Here is a 24609-nt window from a genome sequence, read left to right as displayed (position 1 = left end):
ATTGAGGAAGAATTTACACTTCTGGGTAGAGTTTAGAAAGAAATTACTGATAAGAACATAGAAACTAAACAAAACAGACCAGAAAAAGATAATTATTAACAACAGAGAAAACAAAAAGTTGTACAGAAAAAAAAAAATTAACCATACCATACGACATTTGTCTGTGAACAAGCTATACATAACCTTAATACTGTTAACAGTGAATACTGCTCTAACCAAAATTCAATTACAACCAGAGTGACAATAAATATGGACATGTGAGGTGGTCAGAGAATTCTACCACTATCCAAAGTAGAAAGTTAATAGATAATACCCAAAACTGAAAAATCTATAAGTAGCAAAATAAGCTTATTATTTTAGAGGTAATACCAAAAGAAACAGTAAAGAGTTGGAAATGATTGCTTCTAGGGACTGAAAAAGGGGCGGGAGGGACTGTTTTTCATAAAAAGCCCTGTGGAGCTGATGGTCTGACATGACTACGTATAGGGTTTTTGTACATGTATTAATAAAAAGTAAAACAAAAAAGGTTTAAATAAATATATAGAATGTTTTTTAAGATTTGAGAAGAAACTGTACTATGGGGGGAAATCAACTGTATGCATAAATTTATTCATGTCCATCACACAGTTACCTAACACATGGAAAAATGAGAGAAAAGCCTAAATGTTTACCAAAAAGGAACTAGTTAGATAAATTATATGGTACATCCAATGATGAAATGCCATGAGTCATTTAAAAATGCAAACAGAGAAAACTTTTCTTGTTAACAAGAACCAAGTGACAAAAAACACAACTCCAATTTTGATTATATACACACATATCAGAGTAACATATGCATGACAAGGGACTGTTCACTGAACTATTAACAGTGACTGTATATGTGTCAAGTTTATGGCTGATCTTTTTCAGTATGTCCAAGTGAATAAACATGTGTTATTTAAAAACTCAAAAGTTAGTTAAAATAAGAAAGTAACTGCTGATTCTACAACTTGGGATGGAATCAGAGAGGAGAGCGGCTACTTTATCAGCCTATTTCAGTTTTTTAAACTGAAAGATAAATATTGCTTAATAAGAACCCAGAACTTCTATTAAGGAATTTTCTGGATAAACAACATAAGACTGGCTCTGTAAGCCAATGAAGTTATTATTAGTTCCTTTTACCACCATGCATTTACCTTATTTGAACAATGATTCGACTTGCACCAGACCCCAAACAGACACTACCTCAAAGAATACTGGCAGTGCCGCGCTGGCTTCTCCAATTTACAAAGTCAGGATACAACTCTGGAATGAGAAGAAATAAGCAGTGATAAAATAGCTACCCAAACCTTGCAGACTGCATCTTGAAATACAGATGCTTGGAATCTATAAGCAGAAACTCTCCTCTAGCCCTCAAATTAACTCCAAGTGGACACAGGATTCTCTCCCAAAGTATACTGGCCTGAGGGTCTCTCATACTCATTTTCATCCACCCAACCTCCTATAGTAAGGTTGGGAAGTATGGAAAGCTAAAACCTTCCTCTTGTAACCTGATACTTTCACTGGCAATATTTCAGGTGCTATGGTTTGCATTATACAAGTTTAATTTGCAAACTCCATAATTCAACCTGGAGAATAACTTCAGAAGAATTAGATGCTTGAAACAAAAAACTTTCAAGTATGCTGAACTAAATTTAACAAATACATTTCAAGTTAAAGTAACTCCCCACACTCATCCCTCAAAGCACAAAAAAACCCTTCAGATCCAGTTGTTTAAATATTCCCAGATCCAAATACTACTAACATGGCCATATAGCAAAGCAATGTAGTATTATCCCAAACAAACAGGAAAACAAAGTTCCAAGATCAGCAAGCTCAGTATGTAATTAACGTCCTCACTCCTAGATTAAAGTTTTTTCGTTCATTCATAATACTATAAAGTAGGAAGGCACCTAAAAATTACATAATCTGAAGACGCGGTCTTGACATTAATCTTCTCTTTTTTCACTTATTCATTGACTCAGTCAAGGATACCCACCTTAGCTTTCTCTGAACCTGTGGTTTGCACATAGCTGAATCCTTGCCTATTTAGCCAGGAGAGAAGAGAATGCATTTCCTTAAGCTATAGTCTCTCAGTAGTGGGGAGCCCTCAACTCCCCTCTCAGCAAACTCCTACTCATTCTTACGAGGGTCTCCTTCCCCAGCAAGCTGTCCCTGGCTCACCCAGGCTGGGTTAGGTATTGCTTCTCTGTTACCCTAGACATGGTTCTCCTTACACGCATATCATTATGTCTGTTAATATGTCAACTTACCTCACAAGGCTGCAAACTCTATATACACTGGTATGTGTCCACTGAATAAACTGAATACACAAGCAATAAACTCTTGACCTATACCAAAGGTTAGCAGGTAATTAACATTACAAAGAGGCAACAAAAACCTACTGTTAAAACTAAGACTTATCCAGATGAAATTACTATTCAGTCAGACCATTTGGCAAATTAATGACAATGTTGGTATGTATTCGCTTAGTTGATAAATAGCAAAAATACAGCACTTACAAAAACTCATTCTTTCACAATACTTTTGCATATATTCTTGCAAGTCATTCTGGGAATTCATCAACCAAAACTTTCCCTGTTTCTAACTGCAGAGGCACAGGGGCTCATGACATCGGTCAGCTTGAGGGAACCCCCGATGACTGCTACAAAACTGGGAACCGCTTACTCTACAATGCACTGATTAAAGAACTATTCCAATACATCCACCTTTAAAATTCTAGCCAGTTAACACACACACACACACACAATCTTCCTTTTTCTACCCCATCATGTTTCTTCCCTATTAATTAACCTCTTCGACACTGGCAAGAATTTTCTCATCACAACAAATCTTCAATTTTCCATTGTTGCAATGGGTGGAGAAGCAAATCTGAGGCTCTGGCCCTTAGTTATTCTATGACAGCAAGGAGACACCTGAAGCCCTAAGTCGCCTGCCACCAATTTTTATGCACCCCCAAACTTGTCCTGCTTGAGTCATCGGGACAGTGATAGGCGTGCTTTTCAGCCTCATTCTCCCGACCTGCCTTTCGTCAGAGTATATTAGCAAGGACACCACAGCACTGCCGACAATATATCTTTTTCCCTTCTACACAATTTCCATTTTAACTGTCCACTTACTTCAACAAAAAATTTATTAAGTACCTACTACATTGCCAGGCACTATTTTAGGCAACAGAGATTCAGCAATTAAAAATCTCCTCAGGGACTTCCCTGTGGCCCAGTGGTTAAGAATCTGCCTGCCAATGCAGGAGATATGGGTTTCATCCCTGGTCCGGGAAGATCCCACATGCCTTGGAACAACTAAGCCCGCAAGCCACACCTACTGAGCGTGCGTGCCACAACTACTGAAGCCCACATGCCCAGAGACTGTGCTCTACAACGAGAGAAGAGAAGCCACCTCAATGAGAAGCCAGCGCACCACAACGAAGAGCAGCCCCCGCTCACCGCAACTAGAGAAAGCTGGCGCACAGCAACGAAGACCCAACGAAGGCAAAAATAAATAAATTTTTAAAATATCTCTTCATTCCTGGAGCTTACATTCTAAGGGGCAGATGGGAGCACATGAGGAATAAGAGTTACTCTTTTATGTACTGTGGTCAGAGAAGGCAAAGATTAACAGAAACAGTATGCTGTACTTTATCTGAAGGCAAAAGGGACCAAATAGAGGAAAGAGCAAGTGCAAAGACCCTGCAGAGGGAACATGCCTGGTGTATCTAAGGAAGACAGAAAAACAGAGTGGCTGCAATGCCAACAGTTTCCAGGGAACAGCTAGAAGATCAGGTCAGAGACATGGGTGAATGGAAAGGGCCTTGCAAGCCATCGTAAGGGCTTTGGCTTTCCTACAGGTTATGTAGGCAGCCACAGCACTGGTTTGAGCAGAGGAGTAAGGACCAGAATCACGTTCTAAAAGGATCTTGGCTGCTGAGTGTAGAACAGACCTTAACAGGGCAAGAGCAGAAGAAATTGTTAGATATTGCCTACAACTATCCAGGAAAAGGACGGCAGTGGCTTAGACTAGAGTGCAGCTCAGAATGCCCCCACGTTCCATACACTATACCTTACGTAACAACATAGTTCCTAAATCCAAAGAGTGAGCACTAACATTCTAAGTTTTTACTTCCTACAGTTAAAGCATTTTTACTTTCTACAGTTAAAGATTTGAAATGTTTTTTATCTCACCTCAAGCACCCCTGATAATCTTGTATTGAGAAATACATAAGATAAGGAAGCACAAAGATGACCTTGTCTGCTCCTATGAACCTGAGGTTAAAGCTAATCCTTTAAACCACCATGCAGGGACTTCCCTGGAGGTCCACCTGTTAAGAATCCGCCTTTCAATGCAGGGGACGCAGGTTCAATCCCTGGTCGGGGAACTAAGATCCCGCATGCCGCACTGCACAGCCAAAAAAAGAAAAAGACCACAAGGCACATGATGCTTCTACAATACTTAAGGACTAATGTGTCTACTTTCAAAATCAAGTTGAATAAAAGTGAACAAAAGGGCTTCCCTGGTGGCACAGTGGTTAGGAATCCGCCTTCCAATGCAGGGTACATGGGTTCGAGCCCTGGTCTGGAAGATCCCACATGCTGCGGAGCAACAAAGCCCACACGTCCCAACTACTGAGCCTGTGCTCTAGAGCCCGTGAGCCACAACTACTGAAGCCCACATGCCTAGAGCCCGTGCTCCGCAACAAGAGAAGCCACCGCAATGAGAAGTCCTCGCACTGCAACAAGCCCCACAACTAGAGAAAAGCCCGCAGGCAGCAACAAAGACCCAACGCAGCCAAAAATAAATGAATAAATAAATAGGAACAAAAGAGGACTGTGTCTTCTATTCAAGTTAACCCAAAGTAGCCAATGACAAAGTTTAATCTTATCCACTCCCCATTGAAAAAAATACTAGGAATTGATAAGATTATTACAGCTAGGCAAATAAACCTTTAGTGTTTTACCACAGAAAACTGTGCAATGTCTTGCTCCAAGCAGCTTCCCTGGTATGAACCAGGGACCAATACTGAATCTAAGACTGGTGAAATTACTATGAATGGTTTTGGAGAGAAAGACAGATACTTCCAAACGTGTCCAGTATACAGGGCCTTCTTCGCTTGGGGGGGTGAGCAAATGATGTCACACAGCCCAACCTGTTTTTGTACCACCTATGAGTTAAGAATAGTTTCTACTGTTCCTATCTTTTTTTTTTTGGCTGCCCGCTCAGTTTGCAGGATCTCAGTTCCCCGACCAGGGATCAAACCCAGGCGCCCCTGCAGTGGAAGTGCGGAGTCCTAACCACCGGACCATCAGGGAATTCCCAAATTTCTACATTTTTTTTTTAATGGTAGAAAAATATCAAAAGTATTTCATGGGCTTCCCTGGTGGCGCAGTGGTTGAGAGTCCGCCTGCCGATGCAGGGGACACGGGTTCGTGCCCCGGTCCGGGAGGATTCCACATGCCACGGAACGGCTGGGCCGGTGAGCCATGGCCACTGAGCCTGCGCGTCCGGAGCCTGTGCTCCGCAACAGGAGAGGCCACAGTAGTGAGAGGCCCACGTACCGCAAAAAAATAAAAAAAAAAAAAAAGTATTTCATGACGTGTGAAAATTCTATGAAATTCCAATTTCAGTATCCATGAAGTTTTACTGGAACACAGCCAGGTTCATTTGTTTATAGATAACTGCTTTCACACTACAACAGCAGAGTAGTTGCAAAAGTGACTAAAAGCAGTGGTCTCACCACTTTGCGCTGCTACAAATTGTGGTGAAGCAACTGTAACTAAAAAGCATTTCAGGGACTTCCCTGGTGGCACAGTGGTTAAGAATCCGCCTGCCAATGCAGGGGAAACGGGTTTGAGCCCTGGTCCACGAAGATCTCACATGCCGCAGAGCAACTAAGCCTGTGTGCCACAACTACTGAGCCTGCGCTCTAGAGCCCGCGAGCCACAACTACTGAGCCCGTGAGCCACAACTACTGAAGCCCGTGCTCCACAACGAGAAGCCACTGCAATGAGAAGCCCACGCGCCGCAACAGAGTAGCCCCCGCCTGCTGCAACTAGAGAAAGCCCACGTGCAGCAACTAAGACCCAAAACAGCCATAAATAAATAAATAAATAAATTTAAAAAATAAATAAATAAATATAAATAAAAAGCATTTCAAGTACCATGTATTCTGTCATATCACACATGGAGCGTGGGTGCTTTTTTTTAATCCAATTAGATGGCAACACATTGTGTTTACTATGAAATGACACCATAGCTGTGCCAAGAACACAGTATGTGTCGACATTACCAAACTAAGCACTCACACAATATTCCCAACTCACAGGAAACCAACTGCTGGAAATTTTTTAAAAATTTAAAACAGAGTATCTTATCACAACAGAAAACCTTCATAAAAACAAAATAAACAAAAATAATGCTACAACCAAAGTAAGTTTCTGAGTGTTGTATCTGTTAGCATAAGGAGAAAAGTCGTTTATCTATAGTGAGTTAATTAAATTATGTTTGACTGCAAGAGCCTAAAAAATGTGTCTCGAGAAAATGAACTTGTTTAAGACTATTAGCCTTTTGATTTGAAGGGTTGAGGACAATGGGAGCAATATAAGTAGTCAATTAAAAAACAGGGCAGGTGGAGAGGAAGGGTGCTAACCTAAGTTAACTATGGAAATAAGTGAAATGAGAAGATAAAAAGCAAAAGGAACTGCATATAACCACTGTGTTCTACTTGTTAAAGTTTTCTAGTTGTAAAGTTGTTAAAGGGTACAGGTTAACAATCCTGAAACCACTACACTACACGTATACTGGAACTAATGAGTAAATGGATGGCAAATGGTGAGAGCCAAGTTTCTCACTGTTGGGAGAGGGAGATTATAGATAAAAAAGGAAGAGACTAGAATGATCAATGAGGTACTGGATTAGAGTTGGAGATATCAGTAATTCATGTCCAGCTTAATACAGATACAAATGAAGATACGTAGAAATAAGAAATACTTAGATATTTCTGTAAGTATATGGAATATATGTTAGTATACAGATGTATTTCCTTGCTTTGTCAGCTGAGATGATGTGGAAGGAATAACCCTCCAGTAGCAATGTGCACACCTAGCACCCAGATCTTGATTTCTAATACCATTCTCCAATAAAAGAAACCAGGGCCCCTTGGAGAAATGGCTGAATCTAGGGCTGGGGGAGGGGATTCACAGTATGAGCTTGGGAGTATCTTATAGTGCCAGAAAGTGAGGAAGTGCTAAACAACAACAACAAAAAACACCACCACACACAATAAAGGGGGTATGTCAAAAGGACACTCCCGTCCAACTGAAAGAGCTCTCAATAGTAAAAATCAAAAAATTAGAACAGGGCTTCCCTGGTGGCGCAGTGGTTGAGAATCCGCCTGCCGATGCAGGGGACACGGGTTTGTGCCCCGGTCCGGGAATATCCCACATGCCGCGGAGCGGCTGGGCCCGTGAGCCATGGCCGCTGAGCCTACGCGTCCGGAGCCTGTGCTCCGCAACGGCAGAGGCCACAACAGTGAGAGGCCCGCGTACCGCAAAAAAAAAAAAAAAAAAATTAGAACAAAATAAAGTACTGGATTATAACAAAAATACCCATGAGTCCATATTGATATAAATAAGTGACTGAATAAGTAAATAAATGGATGAGAAAAGACCAAACTCCCAGGCAGAAGAATTACAAATAATTTATGTATATACGCCACCCTCAAGGAGGTGGACTATAACTCTCCACTCCTTAAGTGGACGTGGGTATGCCTAGCGATTTTCTTCCAAAGAGTACACACTGTGGCAGGGAGGGGAGGGAGTAATTTTTTGGAGAAACCTAGCCAGATAATCACAGCTAAACAAGAAGTCACACAGATAGCATGTATTCCTTGATACGACATGGCACTTTACCTCTGTGTTCTTTCTCCCCCAAATCCATAACACTAGTATAAATCATTAGAAAAATATTAGACAAATCCCAATTGAGGGACATTCTACAATACAGCTAACCAGTACTCCACAAAACTGTCAAGGTCCCCAAAAATAAGTGTGAGAAATTGTCACAGCCAAGAGAAGCCTAAGGAGACACAACAACTTAATGTATATCCTAGATGAGATCCTGGAACAGAAAAAGGACATTAGGTAAAAACTAAGGAAATCTGGGGACTTCCCCTGGTGGTCCAGTGGTTAAGACTCTGTGCTTCCACTGCAGGGAGCATGGGTTCGATCCCTAGTCAGGGAACTAAAGATCCCACATGCCTCGCTGTACAGCCAAAAAATTTTAAAAAATTAAAAATTTAAAAAAAAAAAAAAAAGGGCTTCCCTGGTGGCACAGTGATTGAGAGTCCACCTGCCGATGCAGGGGACACCGGTTCATGCCCCGGTCCGGGGAATCCCACATGCAGCAGAGCGGCTGGGCCCATGAGCCATGGCCGCTGAGCCTGCGCGTCCGGAGCCTGTGCTCCGCAATGGGAGAGGCCACGACAGTGAGAGGCCTGCGTACCTCAAAAAAAAAAAAAACCCTAAGGAAATCTGAATAAAGTATGAATTTTAGTTAGTAAGAATATACCAAATAAAAGGAATCCAAATCGGAAAAGAAGAAGTAAAGCTGTCACTGTTTGCAGATGACATGGTAGTATACATAGAGAATCCTAAAGATGCTACCAAAAAAAATACTAGAGCTAATCAATGAATTTGGTAAAGTAGCAGGATACAAAATTAATGCACAGAAATCTCTTGCATTCCTATACACTAACGATGAAAAATCTGAAAGTGAAATCAAGAAAACACTCCCATTTACCATTGCAACAAAAAGAATAAAATATCTAGGAATAAACCTACCTAAGGAGACAAAAGACCTGTATGCAGAAAATTATAAGACACTGATGAAAGAAATTAAGGATGATACAAATAGATGGAGAGATATACCATGTTCTTGGACTGGGAGAATCAACATTGTGAAAATGACTCTACTACCCAAAGCAATCTACAGATTCAATGCAATCCCTATCAAACTACCACTGGCATTTTTCACAGAACTAGAACAAAAAATTTCACAATTTGTATGGAAACACAAAAGACCCCGAATAGCCAAAGCAATCTTGAGAACGAAAAACGGAGCTGGAGGAATCAGGCTCCCTGACTTCAGACTATACTACAAAGCTACAGTAATCAAGACAGTATGGTACTGGCACAAAAACAGAAAGATAGATCAATGGAACAGGATAGAAAGCCCAGAGATAAACCCACGCACATATGGTCACCTTATCTTTGATAAAGGAGGCAGGAATGTACAGTGGAGAAAGGACAGCCTCTTCAATAAGTGGTGCTGGGAAAACTGGACAGGTACATGTAAAAGTATGAGATTAGATCACTCCCTAACACCATACACAAAAATAAGCTCAAAATGGATTAAAGACCTAAATGTAAGGCCAGAAACTATCAAACTCTTAGAGGAAAACATAGGCAGAACACTCTATGACATAAATCACAGCAAGATCCTTTTTGACCCACCTCCTAGAGAAATGGAAATAAAAACAAAAATAAACAAATGGGACCTAATGAAACTTCAAAGCTTTTGCACAGCAAAGGAAACCATAAATAAGACCAAAAGACAACCCTCAGAATGGGAGAAAATATTTGCAAATGAAGCAACTGACAAAGGATTAATTTCCAAAATTTACAAGCAGCTCATGCAGCTCAATAACAAAAAAACAAACAACCCAATCCAAAAATGGGCAGAAGACCTAAATAGACATTTCTCCAAAGAAGATATACAGACTGCCAACAAACACATGAACGAATGCTCAACATCATTAATCATTAGAGAAATGCAAATCAAAACTACAATGAGATATCATCTCACACCAGTCAGAATGGCCATCATCAAAAAATCTAGAAACAATAAATGCTGGAGAGGGTGTGGAGAAAAGGGAACCCTCTTGCACTGCTGGTGGGAATGTGAATTGGTTCAGCCACTATGGAGAACAGTATGGAGGTTCCTTAAAAAACTACAAATAGAACTACCATATGACCCAGCAATCCCACTACTGGGCATATACCCTGAGAAAACCAAAATTCAACAAGAGTCATGTACCAAAATGTTCATTGCAGCTCTATTTACAATAGCCCGGAGATGGAAACAACCTAAGAGCCCATCATCGGATGAATGGATAAAGAAGATGTGGCACATATATACAATGGAATATTACTCAGCCATAAAAAGAAACGAAATTGAGCTATTTGTAATGAGGTGGATAGACCTAGAGTCTGTCATACAGAGTGAAGTAAGTCAGAAAGAGAAAGACAAATACCGTATGCTAACACATATATATGGAATTTAAGAAAAAAAAATGTCATGAAGAACCGAGGGGTAAGACAGGAATAAAGACACAGACCTACTGGAGAACGGACTTGAGGATATGGGGAGGGGGAAGGGTGAGCTGTGACAAAGCGAGAGAGAGGCGTGGGCATATATACACTAACAAACGTAAGGTAGATAGCCAGTGGGAAGCAGCCGCATAGCACAGGGATATCAGCTCGATGTTTTGTGACCGCCTGGAGGGGTGGGATAGAGAGGGTGGGAGGGAGGGAGACGCAAGAGGGAAGAGATATGGGAACATATGTATATGTATATGTATAACTGATTCACTTTGGTATAAAGCAGAAACTAACACACCACTGTAAAGCAATTATACCCCAATAAAGATGTTAAATATATATATATATATATATATATATACCCCCCAAAAAAAAGAATATACCAGTGTACCAATATTGGTACATTAGTTGTGACCAATGTATTATACTAAGGCAAGGTGTTAACAGGTGAAATGGATATGGGGGTATATATAGGAACACCCTGTACTATTTTCTGAGACTGTCTGTAAATCAAACTGTTCAAAATAAATTTATTTTGAAAAAAAGGCAAATGATTGTGAGTGGTGTTCCATGGCTCTAGATGATTCAACAGATATTACTGAAACTGCTCAGTTGTTTAGTGACGTCAACGCTGAGTTTGAAGTGACTGAACACTATGAACACAACAGTCTGTGTGGAACAACCACTGGCAAGAATCTTTTCACAAAGGTTGAGAGAACATTAATTCAATACAATCTGAACCTGAATCTGCTAAGATGTGCACAAATAATGGTGGTAAAAACGTGTGGAGAAAAAAGGGCTTAGTTGGACAAATTTACAAAGCCTGTGAAAATGTAAAGTATTTCAAGCAAATGGTTTATTCACTGTACTGTTCATCAGCAAGTATTCTGCAAAAAAAATGTATCACATGCTTATTGATCCAGTATTGTCAAGAGTGACCTTCATTTGCTCTCAATCCACTGCTGTAATGGATTCATCAGTTCTATGAATTTCTGTCAGAAACAGAAGGTGAATCCTGACTTGCCTACTAAACAGCAGTTAAATGGCTTAGCAGCCATAAAATTTTATTGTGGTTTTTTTTTTTTTTTTTTAAGCTCAAGGCTGAATTTGAGGGACTTCCCTGGTGGTCCAGTGGTTAAGACTCCATTTTCCCAATGCAGGGGATCCGGGTTCAATCCCGGGTCGGGGAACTAGATCCCACATGCATGCTGCAACTAAGAGTATGCATGCCACAACTAAGAGTCCACATGCCACAACTAAAGATCCCACATGCCACAACAAAGACCCGGCGCAGCCTAAATAAATACTCTAAAAAAAACCCAAAAGACTGAATTTGAAATTTTTCTGAAGACGAATCACCCTTAAACACTATTACTGAATACTTTATGGCTTTGGAAATTAGCTTTTGCTGCACACTTAATAACGTCTCTTAATAAATCCATTTGAAAATTAACAAGACAAAACAGCACTTCTATGGGAAACATACTACAGCAAATTAAAATGAACATACATTGTTTGAATCACAAGTAATGTTGGTTACTTTTTTCATTTCCTGTACTGTCGAACGTTAAAACAAGCAATGAGATCTCCAGTCCCACACAAATTTGAAGCAGACATATTTTCTTAGCTCAAACTACAGTTTTACTATATTTCCTCAATGCAAGTGCAAAGGAAATCTCCATATTTCAAAATCCATCTAAACACAACTAAGGAACTTCCATCTAATCATCAATTGGAAATGATTAATGTGCAGTGTAAGGGCAGGCTAAAAAGCAAATATCGAGAAAAGAATCTAACAGAATTCTACAAAGCCTTCCAAGTGATAAATATGCTCAATTAAAATCATCTGCTCCGAAAAAAAATCATATGCTCATGGATTAAGATTAGTATTTGGCAGGACCTGTGTGAAAAAACGTTTTCAAAGATGACATATGGGGACTTCCCTGGTGGCACAGTGGTTAAGAATCCGCCTGCCAATGCCAGGGACAAGGGTTTGAGCCCTGGTCCGGAATAGATCCCACATGCCTCAGAGCAACTAAGCCCATCTGCCACAACTACTGAGCTCACACACCTCAACTACTGAAGCCCGCAAGCCTAGAGCCCATGTTCTGCAACAAGAGAAGCCACCGCAATGAGAAGAAGCCCGCGCACCGCAACGAAGAGTAGCCCCCACTTGCCACAACTAGAGCAAGTCTGCGCACAGCAACGAAGACCCAACGCAGACAAAAATAAATTAATATTTTTAAAAAGATGACATTTGTAAAATCTCACTACAAATTTCATCATTAACAGATGACATTTGCCATCAATTGCTATGGACCCCAATTAAAAGAAGTGTTATCCCCCCCAAAAGAATCCCATTCTTCTCACTAATACACCTGTATTATAAAAACTGTATGCAATTTACATAACTTGCCTAACAAAGTCATGTAGTGCAAATGGCCAAACAAGAATAAACCCTTAATGAACAGTAATTCTCAAAACTGTAGGGTCTCAAATAGTAGAAAATGTCATTTTTAAATACTTATGCCCAGCAACTTACAGTAAAGCAAATAAAATTAGTAATCCATCATCCCAAAGCAATCTGCAAAGCACTAACCAATAAATAATAAAAAAGAACACATGCTCTAAAACTAGACTGCCTAGATTTGATTGATTCCCACTCCACCAACTGACTTAGACCTGTGATAAATTTCTTAATTAAATCTCACTATCTCTGTTTCTTTACCTGTAAAACTGGTTCTTACTACAAAGGGTTATGAAAATTGAATAAATATGCATAAAGTTACTGAAAGTGCTTAGCACACCATTAGTACTCAATAATAATAATTATGAATCAGGCCAATGTCAAAATGACAGAGTTAAAAGACAACAAGACTTCAACTAGCTGGTGTGGATAGTCACAAGGTCATTAAACAATTATGTTCTCTCTCTTGATAATTCAGAGTCTGGATTTATGGCAGACTCAGAATATAAGACACTACATCTTCCAAATCTCTTAAAGAAGCAGAACACTCTGGCAACAAACCCAAACCTATACTTCATTCCAGGCTGAATGAGCTTGACCCCTAAATGACAACATTATTCTGTGCCCCAGGTTCTCAGTTTACAAGAGAGAGAGACGGATCAACATGCCATCTGTGTACCTGACAGTTCCTACCTAGACAGGTGATTTTTAAAATCTTGCTCTCAGGCTATGCAGAGGGGCCTCAGGGCAAAATTATAACCTTCTCATCTGAATCCTCTGGCCTATTCAGCATGTAAGACTGTCAGGAAATCCTAACAGCTACTTTTCCAGAATTTATTTTATCACATTACAACTTTTTATAAGCTATCACCATTTCCTTACAACTTAAGCATCTATTCCTTGAAAAATACTAATCATGCAATATTACTAGACTATTTTGCTCCTTGAGGGCAAGTACCAGATCAAACTCCTTTTTTCGGATTCCCCGGTGTTGAATAACAAAATGAGTAAATACTAGCTAAATAATATATATATATTTTACTATGGTAAAATATACATAACACAAGATATACCATTTTAACCATTTTTAGGCGTACAGTGCAGATCAGTGGCATTCAGCCCACTCCCACTGGTATGCAACCATCACCACCATCCATCTCCAGAACTCTTCCATCTCCCCAAGACAAACCACGCACCTGTTAAACAGTAACACCCCCACCACTGCAACCACCACTCTACTTTGTCTCCATGAAGTTGACTAATCTAGGTATCTCACGCAAGTGGAATCATACAGTGTTGTCCTTTTACATCTAACTTACGTCACCTAGCATGTCTTCAAGGTTCAGCCGTATTGTGGCACATGTACACAGTTTTTAAAATGGTTAAAACATGTACAGAATCATAGAACTTGAGATATTAACTTAAACTGTTTCATTTGCCTTAGCAAACTTAAAATGTTTAATTCTTTTTACCTAGTTTTTTCATTTTAGTAATACAAGCACAGTAAAAATTTCAAACTGTATAAGACTACATAATGAAAAGAGGTCTCCTTCCTAATTTCTACCCTCCCTATCCTCAACTTCCAGTCCCCCTCTCAGGTTTAATTTTTTACCTTGGAACACAACTGCCAACCACATGTTGCCTTGCCTTAAGGATGTCCTATTAGTAAGATACTTAGTTGGGGGGCTTCCCTGGTGGTCCAGTGGTTAAGAATCCATCTTGCAATGCAGGGGATCCCTGGTCAGGGAACTGAGATCCCACATGCTGCAGGACAACTAAGCCCGCCCACTGCAACTACTGAGCCCGCAAGCCACAACTAGAGAGAAGCCCGCACGCCACAACAAAAGATCCGCATGCTGCAACTAAGACCCAACGCAGCCCTAAATAAATAAATAAATACTTTAAAAAAAAAAAAGATCCAAAACAATGAACATAAAACATTTCACAAGTATTTCACTGAGTTAACATTCATTGAGTGCACCCAATGGATAATGTCTTTGCTAGGCAGCATACTGAGACAATAAAGAGAACAGACTCTGGCGTCACATAAAAACTAGTTTAGGGCTTCCCTGGTAGCGCAGTGGCTGAGAGTCCACCTGACGATGCAGGGGACACGGGTTCGTGCCCCGGTCCGGGAAGATCCCACATGCCGCAGAGCGGCTGGGCCCGTGAGCCATGGTTGCTGAGCCTGCGCGTCTGGAGCCTGTGCTCCGCAACAGGAGAGGCCACAACAGTGAGAGGCCCACGTACCGCCAAAAAAAAAAAAAAACAAACTACTTTAAAGCATTTTGACTCCTTTAAGTCTCAGTTTCCTGACCTATAAAATAAGGGCAACACTATCTCATAAGCTACTGAAACGATTAAATGAGGAAAACATCTAAATCATAGTACAGTGCACAGTAATATAGCAAGGACTCAAGTAATAATATAAATGTTAATTTCCTTCACTGGGCACTATGGAAAGCACAAAGATGAATCAGAAAATCTGTGCCCTTTTAAGGTGCTTATAATACAACAGAGCAGTTTATCTCTGCTCAGTATTATCATTATCTGCCAAGACCCTGGTATTAATACAACTTCCAACCTACGTTTATAACTTTTATGCCTCTGTTTCTAAACCTCACTGAAATAGTTATTTGTAAATAGTTATTTGTTATTTCTCCTAGCACTAGGAGAATAAACAGAAAGTTCATTATCATCAGACCATGTACAGGGTGTGCAGCCCTGAGTCAGTCTACAGCTAGCTTTAATCAAAGAGCAGAGAGTCGTGTGATTAAGAGACCATGATCCACTCCAATCTGACCCAGAAGCATATGAGAGTTATGGACAAATCTCACTAGAATTAGAATCACAAAGCATTAAGAACTGGAAGCACTCTTAGAGATCATTATCTAAACTACAACTACTTTTCACAGAAGGAAACCTGAACCCAGATAAAGGAAGAGATTTGCCCAAGAAGATGAGGCAAAACTAGAGCTAAAGGCCCTTAGCTCTCAGTGTGTCCCGGTTCTTTCCACATCATCATGCTACCTTTCACCTGTTAAAGAACCTTAAACCACAAACTTCATCCACTCTGCTCTAATTTCTCACTTTTCTTCCCAATTAATTATCTAACAGGAAAAAAATTTTTAAATGTGCTTTATGAAATGTCTTCCCTAAATTATCTATTATTTGCCTTAAATTTACACTATTGGAAGCTACAGGGAGATGCTAACTAAAAGTATATCTAAATAAATAAATAAATAAATCTAATTCACTAAAGGCCTATTTGAAACGAAATTTCAATCCACAAAAAAACTCTTAATTTTATTTATTTTTCGGCCGTGCTGTGTGTTTTACGGATCTTAGTTCCCTGACCAGGGATTGAACCTAGGCCCCAGCAGTGAAAGCACCAAGTCCTAACTACTGGACCACCAGGGAATTCCCAAAAAACTTAATTTCAGAGTTGGAAAAGTGGATGGTACATTCAGAGTATTATCTTCCACAACTGCTTACTTTCACTAAAAAAATTTATCCAAAATAGTAATTTGATTAACCCATTTAACCCAGAGCATCAGACCAGGATAACCAACTTCTAAATGAGTCACATTTCATCTCATCTGTAAACAAGCAACAGGAAAGAGACTAAATTTGATGCCGGAATAATCTGTTACAAATATTTGTGACATTATTCCAGCAACCAATTTGGATATGATCATGTCATGCTGGAGAACCTACTAAAGTACATTCACCTTCAGAGATTTTTTTTCTTTCGTATTTTTCCTTTTTAAATTACAAATTGGAAGAAGCTACTAGGTTTGACACAAAGATCAAAACTACTTCCCAGAGTACTGCCAAATAACTTATTTTCAAACAAATTAAGAAACAGTCTTATCAGCAATTTTGGAACTCTACCCAAAACGTCCACATATATTCTGGTTCTGCTAATTCTAGAAATAAATTTGCAACTGCTTTGTAAATTTGCTGATGTTAACCCAACATCAATTTACAAACACCTTTAGGGATGCAAACCTCTTCTTCCCACAAAATGCCAAAATCCCAAGGCCACCTAGCCACTCCTAAATACAGGGTTTCTCACAAAATGCATCTTATTTCCAAAACATTTATAAGCAATGTAACTGCTCACCAATGACCCCTACCTCACATCACACAAAATAAACTCCAAGTGGACTTAAAAAAAAAAAAAAAAAGCATATAAACAAACATTAAATGTGAAAAGCTTTAAAACATTTAGAAGGAAATATAGGAGAATATTTGTACAAATTCCGGGTAGAGGATTTGAAATAAGTTATAAGTATAAACCATAGACATAAAGATTGATAAATATGTCTATATGCTTTAGAAAATCAAAACAAAACCACATACTAGGAGAGTATATTTGCAGTACACATAAACAAAGGATTAAAATCCAGACTCTATATAAAGAACTTCTACAAATCAATAAAAAAGGCAAAAAACTCAATTATTCAGATAAAAGAAGATTAACTTATTAAATACTTATTGAACACTTACGTATGCCAGACATTGTCCTTGTCACTAGAGGTACAACACTGACAAAAGGAGAAAGTCTCTCATCTTGTGGTTGGTGGAGCAAGACATACACTCAAGTAACTATATACTGTATGCCAAGTGATGATAAACGCTAAAAATAAAGTGGGCTAAGGGGATGATCAATTAAAAAAAGAAAAAACCTATATGGCTAATACACACATGCAAAGATTCATTTTCACTACTAATCAGAGAAATACAACTTAAAACTATAATAAAATATTTCATACTCACAAGAATGGCAAAAAATTTTAAAGTCTAACGACATCATGTGCCATTAAGATGTACAGCAACAGAAATGCATATATTGGGAGTATAAACTGGTATAATTCCTCTGGAGAATAATGTTGACAGTTAAAGATGTGCACATCCCGTGAACCAGAAATTCCAGTTTTAGGTATAAACCCTAGAGAAATTATCTCAAGTCAGTAGAAAATATATACAAGAATATTCTTGGCAGCGCTCTCTGAGTACAAACAGGATACAGTACAAAATGGATAAATAAAAACTGGCACTTTCATACAATGAATACTATAAAACAGTGAAAATGAAGAACACACATACCATGAATGAATCCCACAAACAGAAGCCTGAGCAGAAAAAGAAGTTACAAAAAACAACTTCTTGGTTTCAAGAATCAAGAGCTAGGGACTTCCCTAGTAGTCCGGTGGTTAAGAATCTGCCTTCCAATGCAGAGGACAAGGGTTCAATCCCTGGTCAGGGAACTAGGATCCCACATGCTGTGGGAAACTAAGCCCCCGTGCCACAGCTACAGAGCCCACACACTCAGGAGCCTGCACACCACAACTAAAGGGAAGCCCACAAGCCGCAATGAAAATCCGACGCAGCCAAAAATAAATAAATAAACATTAAAAAAAAAAGCTACAAAAAAGCAACAACAAAAAAAGGAGAAAAACGCTAAAAAAAAAAAAGAAACAAGAACTTCTTGGTATCAGTTGGTATTGAACAATTTACATGAAGTTTTAAAAACACAAAAATAGTGTATTTTGTTTACAAAAGCATACATTTTTAATAGAAGTCTAGAAAAATGCATAAACACCAAGTTAGAAGAGAGGTTGGGGGAGAAGGGAAGAACAATTCTAGAAGACTTAGCTATGGTGGTAAAGCTTTATTTCTTAAATTTATTAAACCGATCTCTTAAATAGTCAATACATGGGCACCAGTTATACAATATTATTCTTTGTACTTTCTACATGTCTTCAGATTGCATACTTTAAAACCATGAAAAAAATGCTGTACAATGCTGAACCTGTTGTTGTGCTCACTTTAGACTTCATTTCTCAGTCCCTCTCTAGAGGAAAAAAGGATTAATACAATTCTCTATAATAGTGACAGAAAAGTACAAGCATTCCCACGTACCTCATAAGCTTCTTGGCCACACACATTTAAACTTTTGCAAACAACTTCCAAAGATTGAAATAGAACTCATAAAGCAATGCTCTTAAGGTTAAATCAAAGAAACAACTCCACATTGAAGGACAAGCATATGAAAGTGTATGTGGAGGGGAATTCCCTGGCAGTCCACTGGTTAGGACTCTGCGCTTCCACTGCAGGGGGCACGGGTTCCATCCCTGGCTGGGGAACTAAGATTCCGCAAGTTGTGCAGCACAGCCAAAAATAAAATAATTCTTTCTTAAAAAAAAAGAAAGAAAAAAAAAAGTGTATGTTGAATACAGGCAGAGTGATTAAGAGCAAGAATTTTGCAAATGTGACCGACATGGATTAGAATCCTGACTCCACTACTGTGCAGGCTTGAACAAGGTGTGTAATCTTACTACTAAGTTTCTCATATCAAAAAACAGATACAGGGCTTCCCTGGTGGCGCAGTGGTTGAGAGTCCACCTGCCAATGCAGGGGACACGGGTTCGTGCCCCGGTCCGGGAAGATCCCACATGCCGCGGAGTGGCTGGGACCGTGAGCCATGGTTGCTGAGCGTGCGTGTCCGGAGCCTGTGCTCCGCAACGGGAGAGGCCAAAACAGTGAGAGGCCCGCGTACCACACACACACACAAAAAAACAGATACAGGGCTTCCCTGGTGGCGCAGGGGTTGAGAGTCCGCCTGCCGATGCAGGGGATACGGGTTCGTACCCCGGTCTGGGAATATCCCACATGCCGCGGAGCGGCTGGGCCCGTGAGCCATGGCCGCTGAGTCTGCACGGCAGGAGCCTGTGCTCCGCAACTGGAGAGGCCACAACAGTGAGAGGCCCGCGTACAGCAAAAAAAAAAAAACAGATACACTGATCTTATAAAATTACCATAGGATTAAACGAATTAATGTATGTAAAGCACATAGCACACTGTATTCTAAAAGGGCAGTTTGAAAAATACGAAGTTGGAAGGGAAAGGGTAACAGTGGATAGGCTCAACAAGGAGAATTTTAGTTTCCCAAATTGTTTCAGTAGTGAATCAAGATTTTATACTTATATTAAGGCTTTTTTCCCCACTAACATGCTTACATAACCACCAAACAACAAATTAAATCCTTAAAGATACTTCCATTTCCAGAATCACCTTTTAAAAAACTGAGCTGATACTAAAATATCTGTCCAATGCAAAGCAGAGATCGGGCTAAATCCCTAGCATTTTGTTTAATTCCACATTGGGTCCAATTCAGGTGCTGCTACTCAGGGAGAAAAAAAAATGACACCAAATGCTATATAACTTGTATCAAGAAATACAGTCAAGGGACTTCCCTGGCGGTCCAGTGCTTAAGACTACGCGCTCTCAATGCCAAGGGCACGGGTTTGATCCCTGATCAAGGAACTAAGATCCCACATGCCGCAAAAAACATAGTCAAGAAAAAGTTGTGAATATTTTCTACAGAAAACTAGATTATTCATGAGTTACTATATGAAAGGCTGAGTTTTGTACACATAATGCATCCAAAAAGTGTATCCAGGACTTAAAATTTTGATTTGAACAATGTTTTCCTACACAGTAAAAGGAGTAAAGGCAGGAGGATGAACAATACAGAAGACAAAGCCTGTATCCTTACAGCTCTGCAATGATATTTAATACAGAACAAGGAAACCAAAGATCCTCTCCTCAGAAAGCACCTCCTATTTCTTGTTCACAGCTCTAGGATAAGTTACCAGAATAAGATCAGGTGAGAAGGGAAAGGTTAAGATTCCAGATGGAATAACACATTGTTATAATATTATATATACATATTATATCTGGAACTTAAGTTACAGCTTATGTATACTTTTGACCAGCACATAAAATCTTTTTTTTTTTTTGCGGTACGCGGGCCTCTCATTGCTGTGGGCTCGCCTGCTGTGGAGCACAGGCTCCAGACGCGCAGGCTCAGCGGCCATGGCTCACGGGCCCAGCCGCTCCGCGCCATGTGGGATCTTCCCGGACCGGGGCACGAACCCATGTCCCCTGCATCGGCAGGCGGACTCTCGACCACTGCGCCACCAGGGAAGCCCTCAGCACATAAAATCTTAGTTTCCTAAAAATCCCAGCAATGCTAGGTGACAATTTCAAAATTAAACAGTTAACCTTTGATTTACATTCATGGCTCATGTATGAAAATAGCTCAACACGTTAATGGTCAGGGCAGGTATCAGATTTTATCAGGAAGCTGCTCTTTGGGCTAACCATGTTAAAATTTTTTTCATTAAGCTGCCTTCTCTCAAAGAGAAGATGTTTCAAAAATATTAAAAAATGATAATAAATGATATGAGAAAGCATTTGCAATAGTTAAATGACACTCTACGTATCATTCTTTCAATGAATTTTGGATCCACTGCTTCTAAACCAAGAGTCCAACAATTTGTTGAAGAGATGGTTCACTGTAGTGGGTAAACTCAAATGACATTCAAAACAATTACATTTGAGAATTTCTAGTGCTCAACTAACACTGTTCATTCAACTGTCAAAACAGCACAAGGGGGCTTCCCTGGTGGCGCAGTGGTTGAGAGTCCGCCTGCCGATGCAGGGGACACGGGTTCGTGCCCCGGTCCGGGAAGATCCCACATGCCGCGGAGCGGCTGGGCCCGTGAGCCATGGCCACTGAGCCTGCGCGTCTGGAGCCTGTGCTCCGCAATGGGAGAGGCCACAACAGTGAGAGGCCCGCGTAACCAAAAAAAAAAAAAAAAAGCTAGGCAGCGGAATTCCCTGGGGGTCCAGTGGTTAGGACTCTGCACTCTCACTGCTGAGGGCCCAGGTTCAATCCTTGGTCAGGGAACTAAAATCCCACAAGCCGTGCTGAGCGGCCAAAAAAAAAAAAGAAAAGCTAGGCAAATATTATTGATTCTGAAATACATCTTCCTGTCATTCTACTTGCAGCAAGGCGAATCAAAAAGCCTCTGCAGTCGGCTGGTAGATTCAAGTCCATTTATTCTTGAAGTGAAATTTAAATAATTTAACTCTGGATCTAATAAGCATGACAATAACAAAATGGGATGTTCTGTTATGTGAGGACTCTCCTCATTTACTGGTCAATCCACTCCCTGGACCCTTACTCTGAGCAATATAGCAGTTGCTAAGAGTGGAAGTTTAGAGTCAGACCTAGGTTCAAATCTTATCTCTTCCTAAACTGATCTCTTATGCCTCAACTTTATCATTTGTAAAACAAGAAACTCTTCACTTACCCTGTAATATACAGGATTAAATGAGATAATGCATGTAAAGTGCTTAAATAAGCATTTACTTTGAAAAGAATCTCAATCTATAAAAGTTCTTTAATATTTAGTTCCTTAGTTCTTATTTAATATTTATTTAATATTTAACCTTATATCCAGGTTTGCTCAAGATAGTCAGTTTACCCTTGCTGTCCCAGTGTATTAATAGCATCCCCTCTCTCAATAGTGTCCTGGTTCAAAAAGATAAATTATATGGTCACAATATTAATTTGATAAAAGTAAATCTAACTTGAGACAAACATCATTAAATCAGAGGAAAGGGAACTATTCCAGCTAAGAACTGGCACTCAAAATCTTTCTATCCAAGCACGTATAAATTAAAGAAATGATGGTAACATTTAGGTGTGTAAATTTTACCTCCCTGTCCTCCCCCAAAAAGGGACTCATAGGGCTTCCCTGGTGGCACAGTGGTTGAGAGTCCGCCTGCCGATGCAGGGGACACGGGTTCGTGCCCCGGTCTGGGAGGATCCCACATGCCGCGGAGCGGCGGCGCCCGTGAGCCAGGGCCGCTGAGCCTGCGCGTCCAGAGCCTGTGCTTCGCAACGGGAGAGGCCACACCAGTGAGAGGCCCGCGTAACAAAAAAAAAAAAAAAAGGAGACTCATAAGAGTTCAATCATAAATATTGAACTCTAGCTAATGATATGCATGTTGAAGCATTTAAATATAAAATGTACTGATTTCTGCAACTTACTTTAAAATGCTTCAAAAAAAATAAGGAAATGGGCAAAGGACTTGAACAAATATTTCTCAAAAGAAGATATACAAATGGTCCACAGCATATGAAAAGAGGACATCACTAATCAATAGGGAAATGCTAACCAAAGCTACCCCACACCCATTAGAATGGTTACTATTTAAAAAAAAAAAAAAGAAAAGAGGAAGGAAGGAGGGAGGAAGGAAGGAGGGAAGGAAGGAGGGAGGGAGGGAGGGAGGGAGGGAGGAAATGCTGGTGAGGATGTGGAAGAATTGGCGCTGTAGTTGGGAATGTAAACGGTGTAACCACTGTGGAAAACAGCAGAGAATGGCAGTTCCTCAAAAAACTAAACATAGAATTACCATATGATCCAGCAATTCAACTTCTGGGTATATACTCAAAAGGACTGAAAGCGAGGTCTTGAAGAGATATTTGTACACCTAGGTTCACAGCAGCATTATTCACAATAGCTAAAACATGGAAAAAACCCAAGTGTCTGACTGATGGATAAATGGATAAGCAAAATGTGGTATATACCTACATACAATGGAATATTATGAAGGGAAATTCTGACATATTACAACATGAATAAACCTTGAGGACATTATGCTAACTGAAGTGAGCTAGTCACAAAAAGACAAATGCTCTTTGATTCCCCTTATATGAGGTACTTAGAGCAGTCTAAACCTTAGAGACAAAATAGAATGATGGTTGTCAGAGGCTGGGGATGGAAGGGAGAATGGGGACTGACTATTTAATGGGGTATAGAGTACCGATTTTGCAAGATGAAACATTCTGCAGATGAACAGTGATGATGGCTGCACAACAGTGAATGTACTTAATACCACTGAACTGCACACTTAAAAATTATCATGGTAAATTTTATGTTCTGTATATTTAGCCACAACAAAAAAACCTGGAAAAAAAATACGGTGGAGTGATGAGTATAAAGATATGTGATTAAAAAAAAAAAAGATATGTGATAAAGTAAACATAGCAAAATGCTAACAAATGTAGAATCTAAGTGGCGGGCGTATGGGTACTCACTGTACAATTCTTTCAACTTTTCTGCATGCTTGAAATCTTTCATAATAAAACACTGGACGAAAAAAAAAAAATCAAAGAAATTTTCATCCCTACGAAAAACACTTGATGCAGAGCAACTAACCTACCCAGTATAAGAGAAACATGAGCCTAAAGGGATGAGAGAATGTAAAAGCCAACTTACACTAAATCTTCTAAAAGTTCATTTCAGCCACATTCAATGGGATCATCACAACTGTAATAACACTAACACAGTGGGAATATATTTGCCTATCCTAGCCCCAAAGTAACAAATTAAGATTTAGCTCATCCAACATAAATAACCAATATTCTGAAGGCAATATTTGAAGCCCCCATTTAAGTAATAAATCCATCCACTTCTAAAAAATAACTAACCTGGACAGAAATTAAATCCTAAAAGAATATCAATCAGTAAAGATCTGTATACCACGTTATTTTCATTTTAGTAAATGCCTAGCACTTAGCAGACATTTAGTAAGTATTTAATGCCCTCTTTCCCCCAAAAAAGAAAAGCCATACAACATCAAAAACAATCCATGCATGAATCTCAATTCCAGTTCCTGCTCAGTTGTTTTTAAAGTGATGAACAGAAACTCTAATAGGTTAAAAAAAATTCTAATCCAGAACTAGGAGGTTTAGCAAAATTGTCCCCATGTTTTCCCCTTTGGCCACAGAGGTAGCATTCTCTCTGCATTCTGAACAAACCCATTGTGGGCTAAGTGGTAAAGAGAGTTTAAATATTATGAAAATGG

The 24609-nt window shown here is 39.7% G+C and overlaps 1 protein-coding gene across 5 annotated transcripts in view; it reads right to left on the bottom strand.

Moving 5' to 3' along the window:
• Nucleotides 1–24609, bottom strand: part of THRAP3 (thyroid hormone receptor associated protein 3) — a 77362-nt gene that overhangs the window by 45382 nt on the left and 7371 nt on the right. For 2 of the 5 annotated variants that reach the window (XM_067725500.1, XM_067725501.1), the window contains exon 2: nucleotides 1176–1284. The exons of 1 other annotated variant lie outside the window; for it this stretch is intronic. The gene's annotated coding sequence lies outside the window, so the exon portion shown is untranslated. The remainder of the gene's footprint in view (nucleotides 1–1175; nucleotides 1285–24609) is intronic. 2 more of the 5 variants (XM_067725502.1, XM_067725503.1) reach the window with 1 other exon arrangement.

This window comes from Pseudorca crassidens, chromosome 2 (genome assembly GCF_039906515.1).
Source record: "Pseudorca crassidens isolate mPseCra1 chromosome 2, mPseCra1.hap1, whole genome shotgun sequence".
Classification (NCBI taxonomy): Eukaryota; Metazoa; Chordata; class Mammalia; order Artiodactyla; family Delphinidae; genus Pseudorca; species Pseudorca crassidens.
Note: the sequence above shows the minus strand (reverse complement) of the source record. Positions and strands in the feature narration are given on the sequence as shown.